Source organism: Sapajus apella, unplaced genomic scaffold (genome assembly GCF_009761245.1).
Source record: "Sapajus apella isolate SASKATOON/1434 unplaced genomic scaffold, GSC_monkey_1.0 scaffold48, whole genome shotgun sequence".
Taxonomy (NCBI): domain Eukaryota; kingdom Metazoa; phylum Chordata; class Mammalia; order Primates; family Cebidae; genus Sapajus; species Sapajus apella.
The window spans coordinates 15903595-15921580 of NW_022436988.1; the positions used below are offsets into that span (position 1 = coordinate 15903595).

The 17986-nt window shown below is 42.9% G+C and overlaps 1 protein-coding gene and 1 long non-coding RNA gene across 3 annotated transcripts in view; both read left to right on the top strand.

Annotated features, from left to right (window-relative positions):
* The window catches only part of PRKCA (protein kinase C alpha), a 492002-nt gene that overhangs the window by 158443 nt on the left and 315573 nt on the right, over positions 1–17986 (top strand). The gene's annotated exons all lie outside the window — the stretch shown is intronic.
* On the top strand, positions 8426–12025 carry LOC116525830. Its single transcript, XR_004257841.1, has 3 exons — positions 8426–9887; positions 10867–10868; positions 10928–12025. It is a non-coding gene; the product is annotated as an uncharacterized LOC116525830 (long non-coding RNA).

Consider the following 17986-nt stretch of genomic DNA (forward strand, 5'->3'; position numbering starts at 1 on the left):
GCTGCTGTGTGCAGAGCCCAGTACTGAGAATTTTAAGAAGTCACTGAAATATGTCGAAGCACGAGGGTGGATCTGGATCTTCTCACTCTAGACAACTGCACCTTTTTTCTGTAGTCAGTGAATGAAATTTTGGAAAGTGAACTGCACATGTGGAAAGAATTTGTGTGTGGGTGGAGGAAGCATCCAACGGGAACTGAGCAAGGAGAGGTAGAGCTTGGTCTCAGGTATCCCAGCTGGAAGAGCTTGAAGCCAGACCCAGGGAGCCCTGTGTTGGAGGTCACCTGCACCGCTCACAAGCCATGGGCCTTGGGAAGCCCTTTCTGGGTCCTTGCTTGTAGAGTTGAGATGGGGGTCTGACTTATTCTGTAAAGTGGCCTCCATTGAACAACAAATGACTTCCTCTTCCTCCATGTTGTCTTCTCCTTACCTCAAAACGGGACAAACTTCTTAGCAAAATATTGTTTAACCTAATTTGGCCACTCTGAACATTTAAAAATAATCAAAGACGGAGTCTGTGCTGTTGAGAATTGGTAAATATTACACATAAAATCTAAACATCGTTGTTTATTAATTTTTGGTGTAACACACAAAAACTTGAAACTTCACCTTTTAATAAAGTTGACTTTATTTCCACTTCTCTTTTTTTGTAATGGAAAAATAACAACATGGCTTGACTGCACGTCCTGGGAAGAGGCCACAGAAATGAAACCTCAGGGTCACATGCCTTGAAGGAGATTCCCCTGACGTATTTCATTTGAGATAGAGTTTTACTCTTTGGCCCAGGCTGGCTCACCTTCTAAAGAGATGGAAATAACAGTGATGCTAACACAAGCAGTAAAAAGCCTTTGACATGTGAATTCCTTCACTCTGGGGTCAAAGAAGGGAAGTCCATGTGGAGATTCGAATTGTGACCTCTTCCTTCATTTAAAAAAAAAAAAAAAAAAGGACTTACTCATACCCTTAGTTTAAATTTGGCATTTGAGACTATGGAATGACTCACTTTTCCTTGTAGCATGAAAATTTGAAAATTAAAGCAAAACCATGCTAATATTCAAGCTGCTACAGTGAAGAGAGATGTTTGCTGATGGCTTCGTTGCCTTGCAAATCCCGCAGGACAGAAATGGCTCTCTGTTGCTCAACACCATATTTTCCTCTTCCTCTGAGCATCTTAGAGAGGGATGACCGTGCTTCTTGCTCCATGAGCAGGAGGTGGTGTACACAGATCTTTTGGTTTGTATAGTGGCATAGAGACTCTCATATAGGCTGTGGTATGGTACATTTCAATACCATGAGCGGTTAAATCTCAGGAATTCCGAAGTGTGTGAATGGGGTGATGTCAGCTGTGCTCTTGTTTCACACTGCAAAGCCAGATGTCATGTGGCTAATCTCAGTAGTTACTATACACAGTGTGCTATAACTGTCTGGTTTAAGGTAAATTGCCTCAGTTTCCTCATCTGTAAATGATGGCTTTTGACTAAATAATGTCTTAGTTTTCATTGTGAGCAAAATGCTTGAATAACAATTCAGCTGGGCAAACACATTCTTTTGCAGAAAAACAGCCCTATAACCAATACTACCTGCTCTGGTGCTTTTAAAAATTGGAATGAAATTTTGTGTCTACATTTTCGTTTGCTTTTGAGACAGTCTCACTGTGTTGTCCAGGCTGGAGTGCAGTGGCATCATCTTGGCTCATCACAGCCTTGAATTCCTGGGCTCAAGCGATCCACTTGCTTCAACCTCTTGAGTAGCTGGCACCAGAGGTGCATGCTAATATGCCCAACTAATTTTTTAATTTTTTGTAGAGATGAGGTCTCACTATCTTGCTAGTCTCGTCTTGAACCCCTGAGCTCAAGTGATCCCCCCACCTCGGCCTCCCAAAGTGCTGGGATTACAGATATGAGCCACTGCACCTGACCTTGGTTGTACTTCAAAAACAAAAACAAAAATGAAAAAAACAACAGAAAACTTTTCTTTGCTCTCAGGAGCATTTATATGACTAACAAGTTATCTTTCTTTGCCGATAGTTCCACTCCCCTGACAATGTGTTTGACAGAAATGACTCTTAGTTTAGGAGCTCCTCATTAACTGTTTCCAGGAGCTGTGGGGTGTCATTTTGATGGTTCTTTATTTCCTCTGCTTAACTAAAATACAAAGTGAAGATACAATGTCTCTGAAATGATAAAGTTACATTTATCGAAAAGCACATATTTTCCATTTAATATTTTGGCTTAAAGAAATGAAAACTACAGAATGACTTTTTCTTTTATCTGGGTCTGTACTATGTAGTTACCTATTTAAAAAGATATACAGATGAAAACTATGTTTTGAAATGAAGTTGCCTGAATCAAGACACACACCCTTGCGGCAACATCACGGGGCCTCTCTGTCGCTGAGGGACCTGTCCCCGTTTGTGTGGGCTGGCTGTGGGAGGCACACGTTTGTTATCTTTGCACAGCACTTTGCAGTCAGCTGACTCACTGGTTCCTGCAGATGCGTTTGTTTTCCTGGCAAATCATAATTCATGTTTTTCCTAAGATTGAACCCGATTATAACTGACAGATCATACCTGACTGAGAAGCATGCACCCTGCTGTTCCTGCCTCTTGTTCCCAACATATTTGTATGCTTTTCCATAGAAAACTGACCCGGAGTAAATGCCTAGGATTGTCTGAGGTCTCCTAATGGAAGGTGTGGTCTGAAACCAGCTAACTATGGCCGCATTAGGGCAAGAGCGCAAACGTGAAGGACTTGTGAAGGAAGGTGGAGGTGGGAAAGTGGGAGGGGCGGGAGCTAATGTGAATGAAACTGAAGAGAAACAGAAGTTGTGGCTGGCATGCAAGAAAAACCCAGATTCCCATTCACCACTTCCTCTACCCCTAGAAATTACGTACCATTCCTCTCTATTTTGCAGTCCTCTTTGTTTCCCCTGAAGGTTCTGCTTTGAGTGCTCTTTTCCTAGCAAAAATGTTGAAGGGAAGATAGCTCAGCTCGATTCCCTTCTGGGCCATCACTTTCAACTACAGACTTTCTAATCTGAGCCAGGAAAGCCACAGACTCTGAGAATGGCATTTAAAGTCTCTGCCAGGCTCCACGTAGTTCCTCTTCCCCTACAGATGTTGTATTCCCTCGAAATGCAAGAGAGGCCCCATCGCCACAGTTTCCTTCCCCTTTCTGTGGGGACCACATTCTGATTGCTTTTCATCTCAGGAACACTGGGGCACCCTCCTCGCCACCTGCAAGACCTGTCATTTAGTTGTGATCTGCAAATACGCTAAAGAGAAAGGTGCCCTGCCCTCATTTTACAAGGGCTTCCTTGGAACACATTTTTGCCATTCTTTTTGGTGCTCTGTAGCCTGAGTGATGATTTGTTTAGTGGAGGAGTAAATATGAGGGGCACTGTATTTCTTAAGAAAAAACTTTTAGTGACATATCTGCTCATTGGAGGAAATAAGATAGAAATAAATAATATTGAAAACAAACATCCCTCAATCACGTGACAACCACAATACAGCACTTTGGTGAAAGCAGTCTTAATTTTTTTTTAAAAAAGGTCCATTTTTCTAGCTATTTGAGCAGTTCATTACTATTCTATGTCATTTTTGTGTGTTCATAATCGATTTTGTAAATTGGAAGTTACTAGCATGTGATCCCTTTTAAAGAATATTTTACATTAAATTATCTACCTCCCTAGCACATTGCCTAATTCTGTCACTTGCATTACTGAGGAAACATTTGCAAGTAGGACAAAAAGCTGTCTGCAAATACTTAAGCTTTGAGTTGAGTTCTTTTTTTTTTCTTCCAGAAATGCAAACCCAGTCAATTGGGTTAAGTCTCCCAGTCCCTAAGTGGGGGTATTTATGGTTTTTTAGGAAAGAGAGAAACTTTGGAAGTAAACCAGAAGTACCCAGGGCCAATGGCCAGAGTCTTAGAGGAAACAAAACCCTCCAGGATCCAGTGAGCATCCACAGCCATAGAGCACTGCAAAGGAAACTGTTGGGTTAGCGTATCATTTGGAAAGTTAACCCTTCTAAGTGGTAATTACCCTCAATATGTGTCCATTGTGGCATGCTATGTCCATTCACTATTTGTGTGTGTGTGTGTAATGGGAAAATAACAACATGGCTTGGCTGCATGTCCGAGGAAGAGGTCACAGAAATGAAACCTCAGGGCCACATGCTGCGAAGGAGATTCATTCCCCTGATATATTTCATTTAAGATGGAGTTTTACTCTTTGGCCCAGGCTAGAGTGAAGTGGCACGATCTCGGCTCACTGCATCCTCTGCCCCGACTGGGTTTAATCGATTCTTTTGCCACAGCCTCCCGAGTAGCTGGGATTATAGATGTGCCTGCCACCACTTTCATCTAATTTTTGTATTTTTAGTAGAGATGGGGTTTCACCATGTTGGCCAGGGTGGGCTCGAATTCCCGACCTCAGGTCATCCACCTGCCTCGGCCTCCCAAAGTGCTGGGATTACAGGCGAGAGTTTGCCAGGCCCCAGTTTGCATTTTTACAGGACAGAGAAAGAAGGGCAGTTAGAGCTACTCGGCCCCATCTGGCTTTAGGGACCTGATTTGTTCAGACTTGATAATTCCCCACTTGTGGATGCAGTTCAGACTTAAAGGGCACAGTGAGCTCTTCATTTCAATACCAAGAATTGCCCTTTTGAGAGAGTCTTGAAGGACTTGACATTCTAGGATTTAATTATTAGGGAGACGAGCAGAGGCAATGAGATGCAACTCTGAAACAAATGTTTAACCACTTGACTAGAAGAGGAAACAGTGTAAATTAAACATGAAAGTGATTTTCAAGTCAGCTTCCCGCCTTGTAGGCTGATGAGACAACGAGCACCTCCAACTAACTGGGTTTAATTATACAGCCCTATAGGTTCTATCTCAAGTGAGAAAAGAAACATGTCCTTTTCTGTTTTTCGAGATGGAGTCTTGCTCTGTTGCCCAGGCTGGAGTGCACTGGTGCTATCTTGGCTCACTGCAACCTCTGCCTCCTGGGTTCAAGCAATTCTTCTGCCTCACCCTCCCGAGTAACTGGGATTACTGGCACCCGCCACCACGTCTGGCTAATTTTTGTATTTTTAGTAAAGACAGGGTTTCACCATATTGGCCAGGCTGATCTCTAACTCCTGACCTCGTGATCCGCCTGCCTTGGGCTCCCAAAGTGCTGGGATTACAGGCATGAGCCACTGCATCCTGCCGAAACATGCCCTTTACTAAGCTTTTCCTTATTTTTGGCCTGTATTTGGGAACAGGTTTTTTTTTTTTTTTTTTTTTTTTTTTTGTTTGTTTGTTTAAGTTGCACTTCTATAAAATGTTCTGCAAGTTGCAGAGCATAAGAATATATAGAAGAGCTTTAGCTTCATTTAGGACATTCTCTAATTTCTGAAACTTCAGGTTAATTTATCCTTTGATGACCTAATAACACATTTCCTCAATTTTGTTTGTATAAATAAGTAGCATTCGTCAGAGCAAAGCTTATTTTATGTTGGTGGCATTAAGTAAGTGATACTTTACAAAGGAAGATTGGATACTCTGGTGTATCAGATATACTTTGCACTGTGTTCTCTGGCAATGCCATAGATTGTAACTGCAACTGGCAACTTGTACTTGGAAGAGAGCGTTTATCATTGTTTGATGTGTGTTGCATCTGTCTGCCAATTAGCTTGTGAACTCCCCCAGGTTATTCATCTCAAAGAGGCGTGTCTGGCACAGAACAGGTGCCCTCGGAAGGTATACTGAGTGGAATTGAGTTGCAACAATGTGTTATAGACAGTATAGTCACAAAGAAAAATTGTTATCACTGAGCAGAACTGAACTTTCCAGCCCCCCCCCCCCATAATTTTAGGGGAGAGCAAATATAAAACACATTTTCAAATGAATGAGTCTAATTTTGGAAAATTGAATGGTCCATTTTCTAATTTTTTTTTTCCTTTTGCTTCTGGGATATAAAAGCAACAGTGAAAGTTACTTTTGAAAAATGGGCTGAAGAGTTAGAAATGAATCTGATTTCTCAAATCCACAGAGGGATACCTTTATTACTGTGCTGCTTTTCTCCATCCCATACCTGCCGGTTTCATGACAAGTTGCAGTGAAGTTCTACTTGGCTGTGAGAAGTGACTTGCCTTCAGGGTCACTGTGAACCACGTGGGTGGGGGCCGGGCAAATGCATATTCAACTACTCTAAAATATTTAGCAGCCGAAGATTCAAAATTTGACCAATCAGTTTGATCAAGTTTATTTATTTGTTTATTTTTTTGAGACATGGTCTCGCTGTGTTGCCCAGGCAGGAATGCAGGAGCTCCATCATAGATCATTGCAGCCTGGAACTCCTGGGCTCAAGGAATCCTTTCCCGCCTTAGCCTTCTGAGTAGCTAGGATCACAGGCGTGCACCACTGTACCTGGCTAATTTTTAAAATTTCAGCAAAGATGAAGTCTTGCTATGTTGCCCAGGTTGGTCTTGAACTCATGGCCTCAAATAGTCCTCTCCCATGGCCTCCAAAGTGCTGGGATTACAGGTATGGACCACCACACCCAGCCAAAGTTTTACTATAATCAAGGAGGCAAATCCATGGAGACCAAGAAGAGGGGATGGTACCTTCTAGATGTCTTGACCTTTGTCTTCTGGTTCCAGGGGCTGTGGTCACCAGGAGAAGGAAGTCCTGTCTGCTCACAGCCCACCGCCTCTGCGCGGTCTCCTTGGGTTTGCTCGTTGATGGTAATGGTGGAAATTGTCTCAGTCATAACTTAGGCCTGTGAATCCTATTAGCATTTCTCCAGTTTTCTCTGTTTTTGTCAAGGGAACAGAAATCCATTATTAGGTATTTCAATAAAATTGACCTCATATTTCCTTCCTGGGTTTAATACTCACTTGCCAAAAAGAAGTGAAGAGTCAGCAGAGTTGATGTGAAGTCACTTGGAGTGAATATCTTCAAATTAACAAGACGTAACATCTCTTCACTGCCTTTAGCCCACAGACGCCCTCCTCTGCTGAGCCACCTTCCTGCAAAGGAGGTTTTGGAAAAGGTCTTTTGGGATTCTGTCAGGATCCCAAATGTAAAGTAGCAGGAGAATCACACGTTCCATGGGAGATGACTATAGATCATTTTTCCATTTTCAGAGAAATCAGTGCCTTTGCAAGAGACCATAGCTTTTTCTGCCCCCATCTGAACTTACCTAATTTGTGGAGGTAAATGAGGCAGCCTTTGTTCTATGCCAGGCTGGGGTCAGAGCCCTTAAGCATGGCTCGCTGTCGTCTTCTTTCATATTGCAGAGGTCAGAGCATGGTAGAGAAATTTAGAGCATCATCATAACTGTAGCACCACCAAAAATGATAACCACAGGACCTGCCATTACAGAGGAATTGCCCCGTGCCCCATAGCCACCTCTCCTCCCCGACTCTGCCACTTCTTCCTCTCCTGCTCCGATGTCGGATCTTTTTACCTGACTGCGCAGCGGGCTGTCTCTGACTGTAGCTCACTCCTTTATCCCAGCCTTTGGGTCTTTGTAGCTCTGTGCTTATTCCTGCTCCCTTTGCCCTTGGCCAGAATTCTCAGTCTCTGGGATTAGCCTCAACCTTTGTGCTTCCCCAGTACCTCGCTTACCCCTTCACATGCATGTGGATTACATGGACCTGCCCTGGCTTGGTCAGATAAAACACTCTGCTACCCATCTCCTCCTCTCAGCCAGAGTTCCTGTGTCCATTTCACACACTGTCTTCACGCCTGGACTCCAGCCCTTCCCCTGTAACAGCCTCTCTTCAGGAAGGGGGCACCTTATAGCCTAGACCCTCAGTTACCAGAGTCCCTCAGAACAGTGTTTCACATTCAACTGTTGAAGTCTGATGGTAGAGAAAATCAGAGCTTCATGATAACTGTGGCACCATCAAAAAGAATCACTACAGGAGCTAATATTAAGGAGTACAGCGTCTAGCAGCTACTGTTTGGTAAAAGCTCAGGCCCAACCGTCAGGATTCAAACTCAGCCTCACATATATTAACTGTGTGACTTTGCAATTTACTACTTCTCGCCACATCACTGATTGCCATCTGTAATAAAATCATTTATGAAGAGGATTGTTAATACCACCGGTATTGATGAAACAGACTTTAAACCAACAAATATCAGAAGAGACAAAGAAGGGCATTACATAATGGTAAAGGATCAATGCAACAAGAAGATGTAATTATCCTAAATATATATGCACCCAATACAGGAGCACCCAGATTCATAAAGCAAGTTCTTAGAGACCTAGAAAGAGACTTAGACTCCCACACAATCATAGCGGGAGACTTTAACCCCACTGTCAATATTAGACAGATCAACGAGACAGAAAATTAACAAGGATATCTAGGACTTGCACGCAGATCTGGACCAAGCGGACATAATGGACATCTACAGAACTCTCCACCCCAAATCCACAGAATGTACATTCTTCTCAGCACCGCATCATACTTATTCTAAAATTGACCACATAATTGAAAGTAAAACACTTCTTAGCAAATACCATCTGTATTATGAAGACTATGACTCTTATCATTGATTCTTATTTTCTCATGGGACCTATCAAGTTCAAGTGACTTAATATTATACAATTTAACTTATTTTTCTGCAGCAGCACACCCAGATGGGGAAGAACCGATGGTGCTCTTGACATGATCAGAACTCTCCAGGGGCACTGTCTTTATTTTCTTGTGTATGTGCATGCACCCACGAGAGCTTTAAAAATTTATGGGGCCCCTGGGCTGCTGGCTAAGCAGCTCTCCCGCCTCAGACCCAGACAATGTTGTAGCTGTATACATTTGCTGGGAAGAGGAGTCAGTCTAGCTGGAAGGCTATTGTTGTTATGCAAATTGCAAAAGGAGACTTTTAAGCTACAATGTTGTAAAAGGGCTGAGAGTAGGTGGCAGCTTAAGGCTCCAGCATGAGCTTAATGGTTGTAATGAATCCAATGGAAAAGGACCAAGTTTGCTGCTTCAAGACCCACGTTCCACCTTCAGCTGTAAACTATGCTGCATGTACTGCACTTGCCTGAAATAAAGCACTGTCTTTTCTTCTTCTAAAGAGTCCTTTAGATGTGTTTTATTTTACCAGAAGCCCATTTCCTCAACTTAAAGTAATGATTAACAACAACTAAGGCTTTTTCTCAGTGTGGTTGGATTTGGTCGTTTTGGGATTCAGGGTGGATGTAGAAAAAAGTTTGTGTGTTGTGCATAATCTGGGTCACGTAGAGTGTGTGGATGCCTTCCTCAGTATTCACAGGGAGCAGTTACACAGGATCTGAGGGAGAAACAGCTCTGGTGACCACTCAATCCCCTCTCCTCCTTTTCCAGGGACACCTTACGTCTTTCTCTCTGAAAGTGAACTGAAATCTAATACCCTGTAACCTCCACCCTTTGTTTCTATAGGATTTCCATCCTCCCAGGACACACAGAACAAGGTTAATCCTTCTTGCAAATATCAGGTCTTCAAGTATTTACAGACAGCTAAGTTGTAAGCTGTCTTCCCTTTCAGGTGGGGATCCCCCCACTCCTCTTAGGAAGTGGTTTCCAGTTTCATTCTCTTGTCTTTGGAGAACTTAAGCCAGAGAGAGGCTGCAACCACAACATTGAGGGCCTGGAACCCTGAACCATGTCTCAGGAGGAGTAAATAAAGATTTGTTGCATGGAACTCTCACCTCCTTCATCCTAGATAATATACCTCTGGTAATGCAGTCTCTTCTCCCAGTAGTTCTTTTGGCAGCCACGGCACCTCGTTAATGTGTGTGTTAAAATGCCCCCGTCTTCATCTGTGGTGCTGTTGATCAATCTCTTTCTCACTCTGCATTTCTGTAGTTTTGAAGCTAGGTATGGGGGTTTTTGAATAATCCTTATTACTGGAGTCCTGATCGATATTAGCTTGGTCTAGTTTTGGATTTTCCTGTTGGTTTCTAATTTAGTCATCCAGGATGCATACTGTCTTTCCCATTTCCTATTTGAGACATTTGCCTTGTGTAGGTTCACTGAGATAGGAAAAATGAAGCCTCAGGGCAGGCTGTTACCTCTCCAAACCAATTCCCCTTTCAGCGCACATTTATTACAGATACCTTTTATCTTGAGTACTTGTCAGAAGGTCTTCTTTATATCAGTGTCTTACAGATGCAGATAATTGCACATTGTAGGAACTGATTAATCCCCAGGGGACTGAGTGCGATCACACATAATTGTGGAATGAGAGATTTTGGTTTTTTTTTTTTTTTGAGATGGAGTTTTGCTCTTGTTACCCAGGCTGGAGTGCAATGGCGCGATCTCGGCTCACCGCAACCTCCGTCTCCTGGGTTCAGGCAATTCTCCTGCCTCAGCCTCCTGAGTAGCTGGGATTACAGGCACGTGCCACCATGCCCAGCTAATTTTTTGTATTTTTAGTAGAGATGGGGTTTCACCATGTTGACCAGGATGGTCTCGATCTCTTGACCTTGTGATCCACCCGCCTCGGCCTCCCAAAGTGCTGGGATTACAGGCTTGAGCCACCGTGCCTGGCTGGAATGAGAGATTTTGAAGATTTGCAGGAGGTTGAAGAAACGTCCTCCGTAATGGTGAGAGGGGGTCCTTTTGTAATATTATTATAACTGATTTTCTTCTTTTTTTAACTTTTTTTTTTTTGTATTCTTAGCAAAGACAGGGTTTTGCTATGTTGGCCAGGCTGGTTTTGAACTCCTGACCACAAGTGATCTGCCTGCCTTGACCTCCCAAAGTGCTGAGTTACCATGCCTGGCCAATTTTCTTTTACTCTTGGACTGGAAGAGGCTCTGCCTTCTGCTACCTTTTCTAGGCGGTTGATCGTCTTCAGACAGGTGTGGTTGCACTTTGGGGGCCTTCAGTGGTTCGTGTTGAAGAGGGGATGCTTGGCCCACGCTCTGCAAGCCTGGTCCTCGCGGCAAGTTGCCTCTCTGCTCCACGGTACCTCCTGTCATTGTCTGGTCAAGCCGGGCTTCCCGATTTATGGGAGAACTTGGGCTCAGAGGGAGGCTATGAGGGGCCCCAAGAGAATGCCAGCCAAGGCCCTGCCTGGTGTAACCCTGCCAGCACCTGGCCTTTGGATAGAACTGGGAGGCTGGGAAGGAGGTGATGAGAGGCACAAACTCTGGTTCTCTGCCTTTACCTCTCAGTCCAGAAGTGGCCACTGGATTCCTTTGTATGTTTTCTCTCTTCTAGTAAATAAAGAGGAGACTTCTCCTCTCACTGGCGTGCATAGACTACCTGAGGGTCAGGCTTGGCTTGCCTGGTCTTCTAATCATTGACTTTCTTGTTAGTTGGATTCTCCTAACGTTTTCTTCAGTTAAAAATATTCCACATTTCCTTTCCCTCAGTCTTGTTGCAAATTGCCAGTAATTTTGGAGTCCTGTTAAATGACTTGTACTTTTTATAAATTTGCTTCCCCCCCGCAATCTGGAGAAAGAGAAGAGGAATTACTTGAATACCTACTATGTCTCAGGGCTAGGCTGAAGCTTCTCATTCATCATCCTGTCTGCCCTTTAACAGTCCTGCAATGGTGGTGGTGCAAATTTCCATTTTAGAGTTGGAGACAGTTGAGATTGTGAGCTTCACATACCCAGGGTCACGCAGCTGAAGAATAGGGGCGTGAAGATAAGGACCCAGGGCACTGTCCCACCTGTCCTACCAGGGTGAGGAGCTTTGTGCTAAACTCTGGCCCATCAGAAACCACCTGGGGGACATAAGTACCCATGGGTACAACCATTTCAAAGATCCTTACTCAGACCAGAACATTTAGCACAAAACCAAAACCCACGGAAATATCAAAAGGAATAAAAATATCATGTTAATGTTAAGAAAAATTATTTAAAATTTGGAAATAAGGCCTAAAGGTAACAACAGCATGTAGTTCTTCAAATGTTAGCCAGAGTCATTGATTAACAAGTCTACCCAGGGGTTATTTGTTTAGGGTGTCATAGCTGGCTTTGTTTTTAGCTTTTAAAAAATAACAGCTTTGCAGCCAGGCGTGGTGGCCCACACCTATAATCCTAGCATTTTGGGAGGCTGAGGTGGGTGGATCACCTGAGGTCAGGAGTTTGAGACGAACCTGGCCAACATGGCGAAACCCTATCTCTACTAAAAATACAAAAATTAGCTAGGTGTGGTGGCGGGCACCTGTAATCCCAGCTACTCTGGAGGCTGAGGCAGGAGAATTGCTTGAACCTGGGAGATAGAGGTTGCAGTGAACTGAGATTGTGCAATTACACTCCAGCCTGGGCGATCGTGAGACTCTGTCTCAAAAAAAAAAAACAAACAAAGAAAAAACCACCCACAACTTTGCAATGTAATTCACATAATGTACAATTCACCCATTTAAAGTATATGCTTAAGTGTTTTCTAGTAATTTCAGAGTTGTGTAACTATTGGCATAGTCCATTTTAGAACATTCTCATTGCCCCAAAAAGAAACCCGTTAGCAATTACTCCCCATTCTCTAGCTGAGGAAACTTCTTTCAGATGTATTTACTGGTGGACCCTAATTCTTGTTTGACCTTGCTTTACCAATTTAGTGGTTCCCTCTGTAAACCAAAAAGTGCCTGAGAGGTCTCAATCAATTTAGAAGTTTATTTTGCCAAGATTAAGGAGACAGGTCTGTGCCTTTTGCCAAACATGATTTCGAGGGCTTCAATATTTAAAGGGGAAAGAGGAAGAAATTTTAAGAGATGTGGGTAGATAAGAGACAGAGGGTTGCATGCTTTTGAGTCCTTCCTCAGCTGTTCATGTGTAAGAGTGAGTAGAGGTATAGTCACTTATGCATTCCTCTAGCTCCATGAATCGGCATTTTTATGTAAGATAAAATAGGGCAGAAGAAGCAATCAGACATGCCTTTGTCTCAGGTGAACAGAAGGATGACTTTAAGTTCTGTCCTTTGTCCCATACCTGTGAAGATAAGCTATCAATTTACATTGTCAGGGCAAAATTCGACAGAACTGTTCTAGGTTTAAGATCTTGGAGCTCACAAGGAATTTCCTATTGGACAAATTGTGCAGCAGATATGTAGCTTCTTCATCTTTGTAGCTATCTTTTTTAGGAGTAAATTGGGAGACAGGTTTGCCTGATGCAGGTCCCAGCTTGACTTTTCCCTTTGGTTTAGTGATTTTGGGGTCCTGAGGTTTATTTTCCTTTCTCACCTCATTAATGAGTTCAATGGTCATCAACATCTTTTCACATTTGTTTGTCAGTTTTGACTTTTTGAAATAATACTGTGACGATTCTCTCACTCCACAAAATACAACTAAGTACTGTTACATTTTGATGTGGGCTCTTGTGCATATGTTTTAAAAATTGATATTCTATTTTTAGTGATCTATCTTCAATAAATATTCTTTTACAACATTATTTTGTGGGTTTTTTTTTTGAGACAGAGTCTTACTTTATCGCCCAGGCTGGAGTGTGGTGGTGAGCTCAAGATCACTTGCAGCCTCCACCCCTCAGTTTCAAGCGATTCGCATGCCTCGGCCTCCCAAGTAGATGGGATTGCAGGCATGTGCCACCACGCCCGCTAATTTTTTAGTAGATGTGGGGTTTCGCCATGTTGGCCAGGCTGGTCTCGAGCTCCTGGCCTCAGATGATCTACCTGCCTTGGCCTCCCAAAGTGCTGGAATTACATGCGTGAGTCACTGCACCTGGCCATGTTTTTTTTGTTTGTTTGTTTGTTTTTTGAGAGGGGGTCTGACTCCGTCACCTAAGCTGGACTGCAGTGATGCTGTCTTGGCTCATTACAGCCTCCGCCTCCTAGAGTCAAGCAGTCTTTTCACCTCAGGCAGTCCTCCCCAAAGTAGCTGGGACCACAGGTGTGTGCCACCACCCCCAGCTATTTTTGGTAGACGGGGTTTCATTGTGTTGCCTCGGCTGACCTCAAACTTTTGAGCTCGAGTACTCTGGCTTCTCTGGCCTTCCAAAGTGCTAGGGTTACAGGTGTGAGCCACCGTGCCTGGCCTGCAACGTAGTTTCAATGGCTGCATACTATTAAATGGACATCTGGTACCTTACATTTCAACTGTGGAACTCTTAGTGTGTTTCCAATTTTTTGATGTAAATAATGCTGTCGTCAACATCTTTTTGTTCCACACATCTTTGTGCGTCTCTCTTTTCCTTTTCTTTAATTTCGACGTGTGGAATTAATGGTATGCAAAAGTGAAAGTTGCCGAGTACATGGCAGTTAGATGTTATCATAGTTTTTGTTTTGCTTTTTGGTTATTAGTATGTCTCAGGCATTGTTCTCCAGCATTTCTGGGTTGTGTTTTCTAATTTCTTTGTAGAGTTTGTGGCTTAGCGCTCAGCAACATGAGTTGTGGAATTATAGTAAATAAATACCTGATAAACTTACAATAGAACAAAACAAACTTAATCCTCTATATACTGAACTTTTTTTTTTTTTTTTTTTTTTTGAGAGTGTCTCACTCTGTCACCCAGGCTGCAGTGTAGTGGTACAATCTCTCCTCACTGCAGCCTCTAAGGTCAAGTGATTCTTGTGCCTCAGCCTCCCAAGTAGCTGCGTCTACAGGCATGCTCCACCACTCCCGGCTGATTTTTGTATTTTTAGTAGAGACTGGGTTTTGCCATTTTGGTCGGGCTGGTCTTGAACTCTTAACCTCGGGTGATCTACCCACCTCTGCCCCGCAAAGTGTTAGGATTACAGGCATGAGCCACTGTGCCCGGCCTATATTCAACTTTTTTTTTTTTTACATTGACAATACTTAAAACACTTTTGGATCTTGCATTGCAATAGCATTGTTATGAACATGGCTTTAAAGTTAGATTTTTAGTTTCTTAAGACACGCTGGTCCGTGTCCTTGTAGACTTTTTCTCATGCAACAACAACTTGTAGTATTTTTAAATCATTCAATAGCCCTACATCATGATTATTGTTAAATCTAACTTTTTTGAAGCACTGTGCTAAGTGTAGATTAGAAACCATTTTGGTTTACTATAAAAACCCTGGAAGATAACCTACGCAACACCATTGAGGACATGGGCACGGGCAAAGATTTCATGATGAAGATGTCAAAAGCAGCTGCAACAAAAGCAAAAATTGACAAATGGGATCTAACAGCTTCTGCACAGCAAAAGAAACTATCAACTGAGTTAGCGAACAGCCTGCGCAATGGGCGAAAATTTTTGTAAACTATGCATCCGACAAAGGTCTAATATCCAGCATCCATAAGGAACTTAAACAAATTTACATGAAAAAAATCAATCCCACAAAAAGTGGGCAAAGACATGAAAATGCACTTTTCAAAAGAAGACATACATACAGCCAATAATCATGAAAAAACACTCAACATCACTGATCCTTAGAGAAATGCAAATCAAACAACAGAATACCATCTCACACCATTCAGAATGGCTATTACTAAAAAGTCAAAAAAAAAAAAGATGCTGGTGAGGTTGGGGAGAAAAAGGAATACTTTTACACTGCTGGTGGAAATATAAATCAGTTCAACCATCGTGGAAGACAGTGTAGCCATTCCTCAAAGAACTAGAGGCAGAACTACCATTCGACCCAGCAATCCTATCACTAGGTATATACCCAAAGGAATATAGATTATTCTGCTATAAAGACACATGCACACATATGTTCATTGTAACACTATTCACAATAGCAAAGACATGCAATCAACCTAAATACCCATCAGTGATAGACTGGATAAAGAAAATGTGGTATGTACACACTGTGGACTACCCTGCAGCCAAAAAAAGGAACGAGATCATGTCCTTTGCAGGGAAGTGGATGGAACTGGAGGCCATTGTCCTTAGCAAACTAACACAGGAACAGAAAACCAGATACTGCACATTCTCACACAAGTGAGAGATGACCGGTGAGAACACACAGACACGTAGAGGGAAACAACACACAGTAGGGCCTCTTGGAAGGTGGGGGGTGAGAAGAGGGAGAGGATCAAGAAAAATAACTCATAGGAACTTGGCTTAATATCTAGGTGATGAAACAGCCTGTACAGTAAACCCCCGTGACACAAGCTTACCCATATAACCTGCACAGGATTCCTTGAACTTAAAAGTTAAAAAAAAAATTTTTTTTTTGGTTTTAAAATTCTGAGTTAACAGTTCATTCTTATTTTTAAATTCATTTTGCCTCATATTTTCTGACATGCAGTTTGGAAATGTAATATATATTTTTTGTAAGATATTTCTTGTTTAGTTTTTGAAATGTTCAGGTGCTTCTATGCCTTCATGTCCTTATTTGTATGAAATCGTTCCTGGTTCCTTTGTCTTGTGACTTTCCCCAGTTGCTCTCCACTGTTACCCATGGGCATTAGAATCCCTTGAACACCTTCAGATTTCCTTTTTGGAAGCTCCTGGCCCCACTCCTGTGTAATTTTGTGGTGTTCCACATTCCTGATGCTTTATTAGTTCCCAACATACTTGATAAAAGAGAGGTAATTAGTGTATTTGGCTTCTTTTTTGGATTGTTCCCCAAGATAAGCAGAGGGAAATGCTATGTGGGTAAAAATTTACATAATAATGTGAACAGGCTTTGTCACAAAAGCTCAATGTAATCATGAGAAAATGAAAGCATTTTATTTATGGAAAATTTCTGCGTGTATTTATCGCTAAGAATTAAAAATTGTCACTGTGTTATGGTGGCCTCTGATTTCAGAAGCAGCATGGTACCGTGTTTACTTAGACTGTGCCCTGCCTTTCTAACCAAACTCAAACATCTCCTTTCACTTGTGAGACTGCTCTTTGCCCATTCCACCGTTGGTTGAAATCAAAGCCAAACCAGAACATTAAATATGAAACACTTTCCCCTCACCCACAGGAGCTTTGTAATTATGTGGTTAAAAAAAAAAAAAAAAAAAAGCACTGAATTCTGCAATGAGAATGTTTAGTAAAATATTTTGAACAGCTTCATACTTGCCTTCCATGAACCATGGCCGAAGGTAACATTTTCTTGGTCAGTATGAATTGGATTCCTTCCCCTTAGTGCTTGCTTTTCCTTTGATCTATTCCGTCTTCGTAGTTTGCATGAGGTGGCCCAAGCCTCTTTCCATAATTTTACATAGGTGTTACTGCAGAACGCTGCCAGGTGGCTGCCCGTCTTGGTGGGAAGTCTCTGAACCTGTTGTCCTTTTTCATTCTCAGCACCAGCATCATTTCTGCCACAGGTTTTCCCTGAACTCAGGGCTGGGCTGAGGGTTCTTCCCTGGGTGCTCACAGCTTACGTTGGCAAGATGTACCTACCCTTGTATGACCCTGAAATGCTCTCTTAGTGACTCTTCCAAACCAGACTCAAAGCTCTGGGAGGGCCCTGAGCGCACTTGATCTTTATAATCCCCAGGGCCCAGCACTGTATCTGGGATGTAGCTATTGCTCGGTAAGTATTTGTTGACTAGAAGGTAAGTGAACCAGTGCTCCCTACCCACTGTTTCTGTTTCTTTCTTGCCTACATTCCCGCCAACCCCTGTATGTGACAATGACTCTTCAGTCCCAGACCTCATAGACTTGCCCCAGTCAGCTCCTTCCTGATTTCATGTAAGAGTGACCTATTGAAACCTTCTTCCTTCCTGAAACATTCCCCCTGTTGGATGTCGGGGCTCCTGCTCTCTGCTCGCCTCTCTCCTTGGCCTGTCTCTATGTTTGGCCGACTCCTCTTGTCACCCCTCCAGTACTGGGAGCAAGGAATTCTGGTTCTCCCCACACCATCTTTTTTGAAATCACATTCAAGGTCTCCACTGTCTCTTCTAGGCAGATGCCTGAAAGGACTGGGCTTCACACAGTCCTCCCAGGCCTGCCAGGCTTCCTGGCCTTCGACTGGGAGCTTTGCATGTGTCTGTAGAAGGAGTGACTGATGGACAAACATACAACTTTATTTTGAAAGTGGATCAGGTCCAAGCGCAGAGCTCACACCTGCAATCCCAGCACTTTGGGGAGCTGAGGCAGGCAGGTCAAGAGGTCAGGAGTTCAAGACCAGCCTGGCCAACAT